The 17,034-nt window shown below is 31.7% G+C and overlaps 1 pseudogene; it reads right to left on the bottom strand.

Annotated features, from left to right (window-relative positions):
• Positions 1 to 16,779, bottom strand: part of LOC134381603 (acyl-coenzyme A diphosphatase NUDT19-like) — a 56,421-nt pseudogene extending 39,642 nt beyond the window's left edge.
• Positions 16,780 to 17,034: the final 255 nt, after the last annotated feature.

Here is a 17,034-nt window from a genome sequence, read left to right as displayed (position 1 = left end):
ATTACTGGAGATCAGTAGTCCAAAATGTTTCTCACTGGGCTAAAATCAAGGTGTGAGGAATGGAGGCTATAGAAGAAAATCTGTTTCCTTACCTCTCCTACAAGTGGCCCATATTCCTTGGTTTGTTGACTCCTTCCACTTTCAAAGACAATTTGGCAGGTTGAAACCTCACATAGCATTACACCAAACTTATTTTCATAGTCACATCTCCCATGCAATACTGAGGACATATACTGGTGCACATATTGGTGCATATATATACACACACACTACACACACCCGAATATGTATAACCCACCATTCCTTATATATGTATGAATTACTTACATGCTGTGACACACAAATTTTCATTCTAATATGATATTCAGTTTTTAATGCTAATGACTGTACTTGGGAGCAATATAATCTATGGTAGCAACTGGAATTGGAAGCAAAGATGCATTTTATTTTTATTAAAGGATTAATAAATGGGCTCCAGGTGTCTATTTTTACCTGATTCGTTCTATTATGCTCACAATGAATTTAAAAGCATATCTGTCTTTGGATGCTCCTATTTTGCTGCCATTAATTACTGACCACTTAGAGACAGAGAGTGGAATTGTCAGCCTTGGAAGTTCTGACCTGGTTCAACAGTGGAAATACATGATAACGTATGATTATGGATCCATTCTAGGAGTCTTTAGAAGTATTAATAAAGACTAAAAATAGCTAAAAAGTATTGAGAGCTTATAATGTGCTATTACTAAGCATAGAGTTTTTCATTTAATTCTAACTAGATCCCAAGGAGATATTATATTTGCTCCATTTTTTAGGAGACGAACTTGGAGTGCTTAAGTTGTTTACTGAAGGTAACACAAGGCTAGAATCCAAAGTTCCACATCACTAAGCAACGTGTAAGTCATATTTTGTTCAAGGAGTGACTGAGATTGTGTACACTACCTTTAACTTAGAACTTTAACAGGGAAAGCTTGACTGACAGTGTGACCTTTGGCCTATATAACTCAGATTTGGGAATCATTGCTCAGTGTACACATTAGCATGTTGAAATTTTTATAAGGTTAATTTAATGCACTGTTAGGCATTTTGAAGAACATTTCTGAGTTCCTCCAAAGTTACTGAATTAGTCTTGCTGAATGTTCATTAGCCATTTCTTTCTATACATACACACGTATAATTAAAGTGGTTTAGATTCAATGAATTTTTAGTATATTCTATTTTCAATCTTGACCTTGAAATTGTATATGCAGATTAAATTTTAATGAAAATAGAAAAGTATAAATAAAAAGGACACATTATTTTTTCAAAGTTATTAAATTCCTTAATGGTCGGTTATTTATTGGGATAAGACATTTGATCTGCACATTGTCTTTCTAGCATTTCTCTGAGTATTTAAGTATAGAATGCCTTACTTAAAATGCAAGAAATTTCCAGTAAGTTTCCAGGCTTCAGAGATAAATTATTCATATTAACAAACTGGAAAGAGTTCATTTGCTTTAATATTTATAAGGGAGATCGATGAGACATATAATGAAGTATTACTAAACTCTAAAACTACTACAAAACTTAGGTTCAATTAATGGAATGTTAACCAAAGAATACAGTAAGCAATTCATAAATAAATGTTAAAAATGTCCAGATTTTTAAGATTCTTTGGAATACTCTGATGAAGCCAACATTAAGCCATGTATTCTGCTACCTCAATCCATTAAAAACTGTAATTGTAAGGAAAATTAGATGCAGTCTTGCTCACAGGAGGCTACATATATTAAAGCTATGTTGGTTTTTAAGCCTTTGAAGATAATAAGGATGTTCATAAGCTATTAATTTTGAGTTACTTGAAATATTGAATAACCTGCTATACCTTTAAAATATTTTGTAAGATACTACTTATAATATTAATTACCAAAGAATGTTTACAATAGATGAATAAAATTAAAAACTTGGATGGGCATAAAACTAGGAAATCAAAATTATTAATAAGATCTGAATCAAATGAAATTAAAGGATATATATTTGGAAATAAGAGAAATACAATATATTTAGTTCTTATAATGCCTCATTATTGTTGACCAAAAAAAACCTTAAGTTTTTCTCTTCAGTATAAGATGTGAATGAGGAATGTATCAAGCACTTATCAAGAATTAATTAGAATTTTTAAAAAGTCAAAGAAAGTAAAAGCAATTTTTCTTAAGATATTTATTTTTTAAATGATATGTGAATAAAATTATAACCAGTATTATTCTAATTTCCACAGTGTCTTTGTAAAGCAGGGAGACAGCAGCCTAGCTGTTCATTTCAAATGCCTTGCAGCTATGTAACCAAGGACAATTATTAGTCTTCCCATAGTTATCATTCAGCAGTCACTTAGCAATTGACATAAATTTTAATTTCATTTACTAAAGTATCATATTTGAAAGTTGCAAATGAATTAGCTCATATATTGAAGTGTATGTACCAGTCAACTGCAAAGGACTTTTAAGCTTTAACAAACACTTTGATCTTGATCAAACTGAGAATCTTCTAGCAGTTTATGAAATGTTCATGAATTCTTGGATGAAGCCCAAAATAGATTTTCGAAGTTAAATTTAGGAATTCTTTGTACAGCTGGTGTCACATAGGCTTTTGCGAAAATATTATTATTCATTTTTTTCCAAATAGCACTTAAAATGTTAAGTATAGTAATTAGGTATTATATTCAGGTAAGACTCACCAAGTTTTCAAAATTCAGTGAGAAATTCTGTATATGTCCTTAAACATTTGACCCTAGCAAAAGTTATTTCCCTCCTTAAAACTATGATTTTTATAGGACAGAGATTTTGTTGCCTCATTTGACCTTAAAATAACATCAGTATTAAGAATTCTCTTTATTTGTTGCTGTTGATAATCTTTACTTATCCTAAATTACTCCAAGTGGCACATTTACTTTTAGTGGCTTAAAAAGATTTAATGGATAGTCAAATCACAAGGCAGATTGCTTTTGATTTTATAGATGTTGAATAATTCAACATATTTCTTAGTAAAAAGAACAATGATAGATAAAAAGGTAAGCAACAAACAATGCAGTAGACACTATTTTAACTACATAGTATCCAAACAACTGAAGAGATCGGTATGCCAGTGAAAGCACTGATTAAGTCACTCATTTTTGTTAAATGGAGCACATAAAATGAATATAAATACCATTAATAGATGAAAATTCACCTGTACTGGTAATAATTGAAAACAAAAAAGAAAACACATTACATTTAACCTTTTTCTTTTAAGGAATACACTGAGAAAGGTTTGTTTTCATCTTTACTCAAATTGGTCTTCATCAGCCATCTCCTACAATCCAGAAGGCTGTGTACTCAACATATCTATTATCTCCTAATATCAGACACCAAAGTTTTGTTACATCATAAAGAATTAAAAGTTTGTTATTTATGTGTTGTTGTTCATTTGGATCTATATCATGGCTTCACAATTATATGACTGGCAACATTTTGATTGGGGTGGGAAAAACACACGGCTGGTCTTGAAATTGCTATTAGAATAGAAAAAGGGCAGGAGGAACACACACTTTTAGTGAGAGGTAACATGTATTTGTTAAACTAAAGTGGCTCAGTGAAAACTGTTTTATTTAGGTTTTTGGTTCTAAAATTGGCTTGAAGTCTCCTGCAATAAGAAGTAAAAGTAACTTGTGGCTGTCTCTGGATTTTGAGATTTGATCAAGTTATAAGGAAAAAAGTCTTCAATATGAAGTCAGCAAGGAAGAATGACCAGTCAACAAAAATTACAAGAGAAACCCAACAACAGTAATAAAACCAAAGAGTAAGAGAAGACAGCAATATAAGAATAATGGCATACATAAAATCTTCCAGAACAAAATTTAATTCTCACAATATGCATGATACTTAAGAGGATTCACAAAGATTTTGCTGCTTTAGGGAAGCTATCTTCATATAATAGTAGCAAAATCACTTACTAGACACAGCTTCTTTTAGCATTGTAAAATCTAGTCATATTTTTCAGGTTGATGTTCTTATATTAGACAACATTTATTTAAAGTTACAGAAATAATAACAAATAATTCAGCAGACCTGCATAATTTATTCAATTGTTATGTAGTCTTTTCTTTTTTAATTTAAAATTATTATGTGAGTTATTTGCATACACACACAACCATATGTAATAACATCAGGATTCAAAATAATATTCTTGCATGACTGAGAAGTCAACTGAAAATATCAACTGACAACTAATAATGTAAATTTTATATTAAAATACTTTCCATGATTTATGGTACAGAACTCTGGGAATCAATTGTTTATTTTAGGTATGTGTACAAATTTAATACTGCTTGATGTCGTAAAATTTGTCCCCTCTCTTAGCTACTTCTGTAAACAAACTTTACCATATGGTTGACTACCTGTAGTGAAATATTATCAATTTCTTTAATTAAACAAATAAAATTAAAACTTATCCATCTTTATGTTTGGGCTAGAAATCATATACAAGTGTACTTCAAAAAACTTATGGAAAAATAGACTTAAAAAAATGATATGAATCTTTCCATTAACTTTTTGAAATACTTTGATAAGATGTCTCATTTGCCAGGGAACCTGAACTTGAGCTGACTGCCTTCAAGCTCCTGCCAAATGTTCCATTTTCAAAATTATATTCGGTAGTCAAAGAAACATGTTAAACCTTCATTATTGTAGGTTTAAAGCTTTTTTATATTTTAAGTTTGATTACCAAGGATGTACATTTGTAATCGAGAAAGTTTAACAACCAATTTACAAAACCAATTCAAACCTATCATGGTCTGACACAGAAAGATTATTTTTTAAAGCACTACTATGCATTTTTAAAAATAGCTTCAACTTCATGGCTGAGCCTATTGTTCATTATCAGATGCAATAACCCTGAGTAAAGGGTCCCTATGATGTATTTCTTTTAGTATTTGATATCAAGCCAATTTTTCTCTGTGAAACGACTCGTGAGATCAGCTATGAAGAGACATCAAGAATTTTGCTATTTACTCATACAAATATTCTCCCATATGTAGGACTCCAGTAAATCTGCAAATTAAATGTAAAATTTGATTGCACTAACAGTTATCTTTGGTTACTGCTCATACAATTATCCCTGACTGTTTTGATTTGGTGTTTGTTATTTTTCCGCAAATCTAACTTCCCAGATGTACAAAGATATAAAGATACATAGTTGTACATACACATACACATGCATATAGAAAGATACTATATTTTAATAATCAGATAAGTGCATAATATAATAAGTAGCATGAGTTTCTGTGTTCATTCAGAAATGGTTGAATACATGAAAAACAAAAATTTCCCCGGAGAACTCAAAGTATATGTCTTCTGTGTCACAACAGTTCATAAAATATAAAAGGAGCCATATTTAAACTGCATCCTGACAGCACTTTGACCACAGCATTTCTTTTATAGTAACCCAATATTGCTGACATTTGGGATGAAAGAGAAATAAAGATAATTTGAACTGTGGGAAATAAGACTGGATAATCATTCAGGGAACATACTTTAAAAAGTCTTATATACCACATTAGGAAATTTCAGTTTTATTCTATACATTAGTATTTAGAAAATATTACTTTTTCAGTGTATAAAAATAATATGTATTTTTCTTGAAAGTGAAACATTACAGAAGTTATGTGTAATCATCAACTTTTGGACTACCCTTCCTACAGAATGGTAGATTATAAAATCTGAAAAAATTTTCATCAGAAGAAATCATTCGATGGGAAACATAATAAACTTAAGAATACATAATCTGAGAATTGAATAAAAGATAAATCCCAGAGCTAAAAAAGGAGGAAGGAGCATGATTCTATGATGATAAGTTAGCACAAAAGCCCAGGCTGTATCAAGAGCATATAGTGACATCAAGAACATCGAGCCTTAGTATGAAACGCCAGTCAGGGTTCAGGAAACAAAGCACTCAACCAGTTCAAGACATGCTTGGGAATATGTCCTCCAGCTAAAGCCATGACTTCATTGAAAGTGTGGGTCAAAATAAAAATAAAATCAACTGCAGGTAAAAACAAAACACAACTAAATATCTTGATAATAAAGAAAGGTAAAAGAAAAAAGAAAACAAAGAAAGAAAAGAAAGGAGGAAGGAAGAGATTGGAGAGAGGGAGGAAGGAAGAAAGGAGGAAATAACAAGAAAACAACAATCCATTGATATTGTGTAGAAGCAAACCAATTAGTAATACAGAACGTAGTTCAGGGTTGATAGCTCCATGCTGTCACAAATGAGAGGACTTCCTTTTTAAAGATTAAATAATATTCCATACATATTCTTCATTTTCTTTAGCTATTTATCCTTCTATGGTCACTTTGACTGATTCCACATCTTGGCTATTGTAAATAATGCTACAATGAATATAGGCATGCAGATATCCCTCTGAAATAATGGTTTCATTTCCTTTGCAGATATACTCAGAAATGGGATTGCTTGATTATATGGTAGATCTATTTTTAATCGTGTGAGCAGCTTCCATATTATTTTCCATAATGGATTAACTAATTTACATTCTCACCATCAGTGTACAATGGAGATGTTTTGTCCACATCTTCACCAACACTTGTTATCTTTTGTCTTTTGATAATGGTCATTCTAGCTGCTGTGAGATGATGTCTTATTGTTTGGATTTGCATTTCACTGATGAGTAGTAATGTTGAGTATATTTTCATATACTTTTTGGCCATCTGTATTTCTTTGGAGAAATGTCTATTCAGATCCTTGTCCAATTTTTTTTTTAAATCTATTTATTTATTTTAATTTTTTAAAAATTTTTTGAGTAGTAGAATTCTTTATATATTTTAAATATTAACCCCTTATAAGAGGTATGGTTTACATGTATTTTTGCCCATTCAGTAGTTTGTCTCTTCACTCTGTCGATTGTTTCTTTTGCTGTACAGAAGATTTTAGTTTAATGCAATCTCATTTGTCTATTTTTGCTTTTGGTGGATGGATTTTGGGATTATATCCAAAACATCATTTCCAAGACCAATGATAAGAAGTTTTCCCCTTTGTTTTTTTCTTGTAGTTTTACAGTTTTAGGACTTATGTTTAAGTCTTCTATTCACTTTGAGTTGATTCTTATAACTGGTGTGAGATAACGTTCATTCATCTCTGTGTGGATATCAAGTTTTTCCAAACCCAGTAACTGAAGAGACTATTCTTATCATCTGTACTTGACATCTTTGTCAAAGATCAATTGACTTTAAATGCAATGATTTATTCTTATGCTCTCTATTCTGTCCCATTGATCTATATGTCTACATTTATGCTAAAAATGTACTGTTTTGATTTCTATAACTTTGGAGTATATTTTGAAATCAGGTAGTGTGAAGCTTTCAGCTTTGTTTTCCTGCTCAAAATTGTTTTGACTATTTGGGGTCTTTTGTGGTTCAATATGAATTTTAGAATAGTTTATTTCTATTTCTGTGAAAAATGTTATTGGAGTTTTGATAGGGATTGCATTGAATCTGTAGGTTGCTTTGGGTAGTATCAACATTTTAACAATATTGATTATTCTCATCCATGAACATGGGATCTCTTTCCATTTATGTATGTCTTCTTCAATATATTTTATCAGTGTTTTATAGTTTTCACTGTATAGATCTTACACCTTCTTGATTAAATTTATTCCTAAGTACTTTATTTCATCTTATTTTTGATGCTTTTGTAAATGCAATTTTCTTAATTCATTTTTTAAACAGTTGTTAGTGTATAGAAACAAAATGGATTTTCATATGAGTTTGCATCCTGCAGTTTTGCTGAATTTGTGTATTCTAACAGTTCTTTGGTGGAGTCATTAAGGTTTTATATATTAGATTATGTCATCTACAAACAGAGACAATTAAGTGCTTCCATTCTTATGTAGATGCCTTTTATGATTTTTTTCTTGCCTAATTACTCTACCTAGAACTTCCAGTACTATATGAATTGAAGTGGTTATAGTAGTATCATTGTCTTGTTCCTGATCCATGAAGTTAATTGTGGACTTGTCATCTAAGAAATTTATTATGTTTAAATACATATTTTTCTACACATAGTTTGTTTAATGTTTTTAAATTTTGTCAAATGTTTTTCTGTATGTATAAAAATAATCATATAATTTTGTTTTTATTTTGTTAATGTCATCTGCGTTGATTGCATTTGTTGAACCATCCTTGCATTCCTGTGATAAATCCCACTTGATCATGATAAATGATTCTATTAATGTGCTGTTGCATTTGGCTCACTAGTGTTTTATCGAGGATTTCTGCATCTATATTCATTAAGGATATTTGCCTGGAATGTTCTTTTCTTGTAGTATTATTGTCTGAATTTAGAATCAGGATAATGATAGTGAAATGAGTTTTGAAACATTCCCTCCTCTTATATTTTTTGAAAGAATTTGAAAAAGATTGACATTAAGTTTTGTTTAAGTGTTTGGCAGTGTATTCTTCCAGATTTGGGAAATTTTCTAAAATTATTTGTTTTTAATAGGCTTTCTTTCCCTTTCTCCTTTTTTGCTCCATCTATGACTCTCATAGTGTATATATCAGTTCACTTGATGTCATCTCATAAGTCTGATAGGCCTTCTTCACTCTTTTTTATGCTTTTTTCTTTTTGTTCTCATAAATATGTAATTCCAAATCTCCTGTCTTTCAACTTGCTAATTCTTTTTTCTCCTCTATTTGATCTGCTATTAAAGCTCTCTGTTGAATTTTTTGGTTCAGTCATTGCATTCTTCAACAAAAGAATTTCTTTTTCATTCCTTCTTATGGTTTCTATCTCTGATAATTTTCTTCATGTATTGTTTTCCTGATTTTGTTAAATCATTTTTCTATATTTTCTTGTAGCATGCTGAGCTTTTAAAAAAACGCTTATTTTGATTTTTTTCAGGCAGTTCGTGGATCTCCATTTCTTCAGGGATGAGTATTGTTGCTTTGTTTTTGTTGTTGTTGCTGCTATCCCTTTAGTGGTAACATGTTTTTCTTCTTATTAGTAATCTTTGTGACCTTGCATTGGTGCTTCTGCATTTGGAGTAGTAGGTACCTCTTTTAGTTTTTAGAGGATGGCTTCAACAGGAAAAGCCCTTCACAACTTAGCCTATCTACAGACTCAAAGTGAGCCTGCTGGCATTGTTTACAGGCAGGTTTGCTGCTGGAGTCCTCAGGAAGGGTTGCCTAGATCTGGGTCACCAGACAAAAAGTCCTAGTCCTTGGATCTGATGGGGTTGGGCCTGGAGCTTGGGGTGACAGGGGAATAGTTTAGGTCTGCATTACTGAGGCTGTTGCCTGGATCTACTGGGATGTGTTTGGATCCTAGAACCATGAGGCTGGCCTGATACTTGGGTCTACTGGATTGAGGCTGGTGATGGATTCCATTGGGGATAGGCCTGGAGCTTGGGAGTACAGGGGTTAGCTTGAAGTCTGGATCAACAGGGGCTGACCTGGTGCTCAAGGAGACATTGAGCCTGAGTCCATGGAACCTGGCCTTGCTCTCAAATGAGCCTGGTGCCTTGTACTGCTGGCCTGGTGCCAGGCTGTGGCATGGGGCTTCAGGAGCAAATCTGGATCTCAAGACAATTAGGGCTGTCCTTGCACTGGGGTTCCGGGGGCGGGGGGGACTGGTGCTTTAATTATATTTTTACATATTTGTGCTTAATACAAGTGTTGTAATCTCTCACTTGGCTTTTGCATTTGTGATGGTATTTTTGTGCCTGCATGGTTGTCCAAATTGATGTTTCCATGTGGAGATGAGCACTGGAAACTTCTATTTTGCCTTTCCGCTGATATCACTCCCTCAGTAATTGTTTTTTTTTTTAATTGCTAATCAGTCAAAAGAAAATTTCATGGGATTAGGATTTCAATTATATGTTTTCAGAATAATTGAAGTTTTTATGCCACTATAATTAGTTGTCTAATCATGCTTATTTCTTAGAAAATCATTTTTAAAATAACAATTTTCTATAAAAGTAATGGAATCTTGATGTTGACATCATTTAATCTACCCAAACATTGAAAAATTGCCAATCCTACTTATTCTGCATTTTGTTCATTTGTTTTGTTTCTGGTTTTTTTGGTTCTCATTTTTTCTCTGTTAAATGAAAAAGGTATTTTTATTTCTGCATCTTAGTCATATTCTCATCATCCTCCCAATACATACTCAAACTCTTTTTCCCCTGGTCCAGTGATTTTCACTCAGTTGAAGTTTGCTAAATACAACCTGCCAAATGAAAATATAAACAAATAAATCTCTTCTGCAAAAGTTATCCAGAGTCCATTGTTATGAAATATAAGCATCTCTGTAGTTTGGTAAAATGAATTTCACACTATTGCTTGAAACATAAGAAAAAGAGCTTCAATGAATAATACCATAGGTTTTTTTCAATTTCTTGGTTTTTATCAAGCATGGACAAAGATATGCTATGTTACTGCAGACTTTGCTGAATCCTTTAGTATAAAACTCCTAAAGAAAAAGCTTCCTGAAATCATTTTCCTTAATATGCTTTTTGAAGTGTTATTTAAGCACATAGTAAGTACATCTAGACAATAGTTATGTTCAATAGCTTATATTTTCCAGGTTTCTTTACATTCACTGAATCCATTTTCTTCCTTTTAGACAGCATATGTGTACAAAAAAAGTTATAAGAATACCTTTATTAGAAGCTCCATATTGATGCAAAATCATTTTTTTTATATTTAAAATAATTCATTTTTGAGCTTTCCATTGAAGAAATGCACATGTGTTAAGGAAAACAAAAATAATTTGGAGGATAAAGAAGAGAAGGTTGAAAGAAGAAAAAAGAAAAAAAGGATAATAATTACAGTACATCCTGTAAATATAGTAAAGAAATTGCCACCCTTCTAATTCAGGAGGCAAGTGTATAGTAGAATGTAAAACTGCTAATTTCCAAGTAAACAAATTTATGGCTACTGTAATTGAAAAATCATTGAATGACAACCTGTGCTATATTTTTTCTAATTAAAAAAAATATTTTTGAAGGTCAAAACAGTAATCTACTGATAATATTGAGTAAATAAGTGAACCATAAAAAAATGAACCACTACTTTCTTTCTCAGTGTTCTCATGTTTAGTATAATCTCCTAATTAACTTCACTTGAAATCTTCATTGCCTGAATGACTACTAAGGCTTTTTTTAAACATGTAAGTTATTACTTTTATTCCCATGAGAAGTTTTACTTTTTTTATTGCTCCCTAGTTTTCATTATGGTGTTCTTTATTGCATGTACTAGTTTATTAAAAATATTTGGTCAGAGTCATATATTTTAATTCCATTGACTTTCATCTATTTGAGAATCACTGGTTTAAGACTTCTTGGTATACATAAGATAATGCTGATAACCTTAGTACTGAACTGTTTCATGCGTCCTGTAGCATGACCAGTAAATGGAGAACATTTTAAAATTCAATTTATGTGTAACTGGGGAAACCAAAATTTTGAAACAAATGTGAAACCCATTTTGAGAAGCAATAAAAGATTTCAAAAAAAGAGGCGTGTGTAGAGGGACCATAACAGTGGTGGAATATAAATAAAACTGCCTCTAGAGAGAGTTCCCTGTTCTGGGTAAGAAATGCTAAAAAATGGTTGCCTCAAGGAAAAAAAATTAAAAGGAGGTGGCATGGGAAACAGATATAGGGAAAAGGAGGAAAAAGAAGGAGGCTTGGTAGTAAAAGGAGAAAAATAAGCATGTTGTTGAAGTTCATAAATCTAGGGAAACAAAAAAGCATCACTGAATTAGAAGCAAAAGGTACACTGCCCCCTTCTCCCTACATATAGTTACCATTTGTTAAAGACCTAAATTTCATTGTACCAGCAGAATACAAAACTTTTCAACAAACAAAATGAATAAGTCATTCAATCGCCTCAACCCATGACACCTCAACTGGTGTGATTGCTGGTCTGTAAAATTTCCAGAAAATTTATAATGAACTAGAAAAATCAACTTATATTCATACAGAGCTACTATAAGAAAAAAAAAAAGCACCAAACAAAAATGTTATATATAAAAATACAGATAACCCCTGCTATGGGGGAAAAAAAGAACCTGGCAAAGAAAGGTTAATAGTACAACAATGTTTTACCCTAATTGAATAAAATTAATAAATTAAATATATGAAATAAACATAACAAATTAGATACTAAAATTGCATAATTGCACAAGAAAAAGAAAGATTGGAGATAAAAACAAACTGAACAAAGGAAAAACTATTGACATACAAGACAACATCATCTCAGAACCATTACAAGGTGCCAATGGAAGAACAGATAATAACTGCAAATAAAATGGTAAACATAAAGGAGAAGAATTTTTAAAAGAACCAAGAGAAAATAATAAAGAAATAAGAGGGCCGAGCCCGTGGCGCACTCGGGAGAGTGCTGCGCTGGGAGTGCAGCGACGCTCCCGCCGCGGGTTCGGATCCTATATAGCAATGGCCGGTGCACTCACTGGCTGAGTGCCGGTCACGAAAAAGACAAAAAAAAAAAAAAAAAAAAAAAAAAGGAAGAAATAAGAGAAATAATAAGAAAGAAATAAAATGTATCAAATATATATATATATATATATATATATCCTTGTCAATGCATAAATACAAAGATGTCTATATGGTTGTAAAGACAGATATGAATAGATATACGCATATAAATTGTAGACCCTGAAGACCAAAAGAAAAAAAGGGAAAAACAACTAATGTTCAAAGCTAAAATAATAAAACATTCTGATTTAAAAATAATACAAGAATTTATATAGTGAAAAGGTTGATCTCGTACCCCCCAAAATTGATATGGAGTAGTAAACAAAAACAAAAATGTATCTAAGCAATGCTATTGTATTTTACATATAAACAGAAAAAATACTCTTGGAACCTCAGTACAGGCAATAAGGCAAGAAAGTTACAAAATACAACGTAAATAAAAATAAAATAAAATAAAAATTTTCGTAGTTATTAACAGAAATATGCAAAGAAAGTCAACACTGGAGCAACATTTTCAAGAAATTTGAAGCAGAAAGATTAAATTCAATACTTAATATCTCACTAAGATCATTTTCATGTATTTAATAAAGAAAATGCAGTAAACATGGAAACACCCAAGGAAAACATACTTATGGTCCTTTCCTTAGGAATACATTAGAGAATAAGCTTCATACAATCAATGCCTATAGAATAAACTTTAGAAAAGGATCAGTAATGAATGAGTTCTGTGGGATGCCTCTTCACTGTCAGCCAATGTGTAGGCCAACTTAGCTGAGGGAATCCCTGACCCTTGTGGGTCTGAGTGCTCACCACTATAGGATCACCAATCAGATCACCCAGACAGAACTTAAAGGATAGTCTTTTCACTTTGTAAGACATTTTCTGGGAGACAGTGGGTAAAGTCTCAGCTGCCTCCCTGATCAACAGGGCTGGAGTTTATTTAGGTAAATGTATTAGTAGGAGACAAGATATAGGGTCATCAAGTGTGATGGACAGCTGCTTACAATACAATCTTAGTCAATCATCAAGGACTAACTATAAAGGAAAAACAAAGTTAGTTCTACAGTGTATATGTGAGTGTGGGATGAGGGATTCTACATTTACAGATAGATAAAAACAATTATATTTAATTACTGATTTAACATTATTAAATTAAAGCTGATCATTTGATCAACAAAATAATGCTAATTATTATAGTATACAGTATAATGATCATACTTTACAAATCTCAGTTCCATACTGTTGCTCAATAAACTAATAAACAAATAAAAGAGACAGTGGAAACACAAAAACAAAAACAAAAATGGTTTTACAGAAGAGTATAGGCTAATACAGGAGACAACATCTTAGAATTTTTAGAAAAAGATTTTGCAACCCCAAGTACAATAATTTAATAGAACAATAACAATTGGGTGAAAGTACTTTGGAAAATATAGCTGTACATTGTCAAATTATCACTCCCAGGACTACTTTACTAATCAGGGAATAAAACGTGCCTTTGGAATGGAAAAATCCAATGGACATTACTTCAGTCAAATTATCAAACTTAGCAAAACTAATATGGGGACAATTTGACATTATGTGCTACTGATGTGATGCATAAAGGGCAGAGCATCACCTATAATGTATTCTTGCCAATCATGTTTAACTGGAACAAATCAAGCTTTTAGACATAAATCTAGATGAAATATATAGGACAATAGAACAAGTTAAATGCCACCATGAGAAAACACTGAGACAAATTCAGAATATGGAGGCTATCTGCCAGACAACTGACTAGATTCTTTCAAATGCATACAACATAAAAATAAACCAACAAACAAAAATCAATAAAGCAGAAACTAATAAGCAGTTTGAAGATTGTTCTAAATAGAAATAGAAAAATAGAACAATCAAAGGTAGTGTTTGAAACTTGACAGAATCTAGTTTAAAAAATCTATAAAATAGACTTTGGGGACGATTAAAATGTTACATATGGACTGAATAATAGATGCCATTATGAGACTCTTCTTATTCTACTTAGCTGTGATATTATGTTGGAGTTATGTACAAGAATAGCTTTTATTTTTAGAGAATGCACAAAGAAGCACTTAAAGATATAGTCATAGTGGTAGTAGTTTACAAAGAGTTCAGTAAACACATGCACACACACATAAACGTGCATATATGAGTAGAATGAGATTATATAAATATATAGATAAGATACAGATATAGATAAATATAGATACAGATGGGATGAATAAAGCAAATTTGAGAAATGTGAACAAATTCAATCTATATTTACCAGATTTTTTTTTTCTAAATAACTGTTGGTATAAACTTTTGGAAATGTATATACTGTAATTTTTTCAAAAGCATTTTAATAAATCTCTCTCATCCCATTTGGCAATCTATAACAACATAATTAATTAATAAAAATACTTCAAAAAGTTCATGGATAAATGGAACTAAAAGATAATGAGAATCTTTCCATGAAACTTTTACAGACCCTTCATATTCTATAATATCTACAATATAAAATAATTTAGTTTAAGTGTAATATGTAAAATGAAGAGTCAAGCATTAACAATTACTTTGATATCTTACTCCAGGGAAATATAAAAGATCAAATACAGTGATGTCAAGAAACAGTTTATTCACAAATTATAATTAGATAAATGTTAAAACTAAATTATTTTAATTATTGGTTTAATTTAAAGATTATTTTATTATTATATGAAAATAAGTACAGACACATTTTGAAATCACAAGGGTAATTTTTCAATTTAAAAAATCTTCACAAGGGTATATTTTCAATTAAAATATTTTCCGGATATTTTTATGTCCGATTTTAATGATAATGTGTCACAGATGGCAATTCCAAAGTGTATTCAAAAGTTGTAGATTTTTTTTACCACTGAAGTACAAATTAAAATATAAGAAAAATTAACTACTATGCATTAGCCTTTTATAAGTGCTATTTTAATTAATGAAGGATAATATAGAATCATGAATAGAAAAGTGTTTTAAAACCCACCAGATAGGAACTATTACCTGCAAGATAGAAATACAGCCATGAATAACATGTGGTCTGACATGATTTGATACAGTCTCTAATCTGCTATTGGTGTCTCTCAATTGTCCAACTCAGTAGGCAGATAGAAGATGAGAACTCTTTGATATAATCTATAAAAATGAGATTCTCAGACAGACCAGGTGATGAAGTTTTGAAGTAGATTGAGTGCCAAAAATATACTCAGATTCTCACCACTCCCTGTATCCCTTATCTTCACAATGTAACTTTGTAAGCTCCAAGAGGTGGAATCTATTGCATACTCCAATCTTTGAATCTGGATGTGTCTTGTGATTTGTTTTGACTAATAAAATATGGTAGAAATGATGTTGTGTCAGTTCAGAGACCAGGCATCAAAAGACCTTGCATTCTCTTCTATCTATTTTGTAAAACTTGCCATTGCCATGATTACAAACCCAAACTATTCTGTTGGAGAATGACACACCAGCTAATGACCTTCTAGACAAGCCAACACTCAGCTTATCTTCCATCTAACCCTCCTTTCATAAGCAAGCCCAAGGAAGAATAGTATGGCCTGGCCCAGAGAAACAGAACCATGCTGCTGGATCATAATATTGTGAGAAATAATAAATGAAAGTTGCTTGAAGCCTACTAATTTTGGGGTGATTTGGAATGCAGAAATACCTAACTGATCTAAGGTTGAGGGGTATTTCTGAGGATCAAATGAGTAATTCTTAGGATAATTTATCTGCTTTCCCTCTATTCATCCTCTTTTGTTATTTATAGAATTTTTTTTTTAAAGGGTATCCTCAAATAGAAGACCCAGGAAGTTTCACCATGAGCTGTACTATTTCCCTCTTCAAATCCATGGTTAACTCATTCCTAGAATATTATTTAAATTGATCATTTCCTGGGGCCACTTCCAGGACCAATTACTGAATAAATTAAGTCTGTGCAGAAAAAGAATGTTTCATCAAGAGGGAATAATCGAGGAAAGTATAATGAAATTTAATAAATATTCTGTTTAAAAATGTGTGAGCATAATAAAGAGAAATCAGCAAAAGATAGTGAAGCACTTTATCGTATCTCGGCTAAAGGTGCAATGTTCTGGAGCAGTGCCTAGGATCCAGAGAAAACCGTTTCTGTATTAGAGGTCCATTAAACTGTACCTGTAATACAACCACTGGCATTCCTGGACCAGCAGAAGAAGGGGGAAGAATAAATTCCTCCACCTCATTTGAGTCCATTTCCCCATCTGCTGCTGGTGCCTCGTTGTGGAAGCCTAACAGGGCAATGGAAAAATACACTTCTCCTCAAATCAGTCTATAAACATTAGTTTCCTTATGCTATAAACAGAGTGATGATAGATTTGGAGGGATAAACAGACAATTTCAGCACAGTCATTTAATAAAATTTACATTTTTAAAAAGACTTATGCAGCTCCTTCCATTATGAATATTGGTGCTTAATTTTCCATGAGGTTTTCAAGCTTTATATAGAAA

This window comes from Cynocephalus volans, chromosome 7 (assembly GCF_027409185.1).
Source record: "Cynocephalus volans isolate mCynVol1 chromosome 7, mCynVol1.pri, whole genome shotgun sequence".
Classification (NCBI taxonomy): Eukaryota; Metazoa; Chordata; class Mammalia; order Dermoptera; family Cynocephalidae; genus Cynocephalus; species Cynocephalus volans.
The sequence above is the reverse complement of the archived record's forward strand: the minus strand, read 5'-3'. Positions and strand labels throughout refer to the sequence as shown.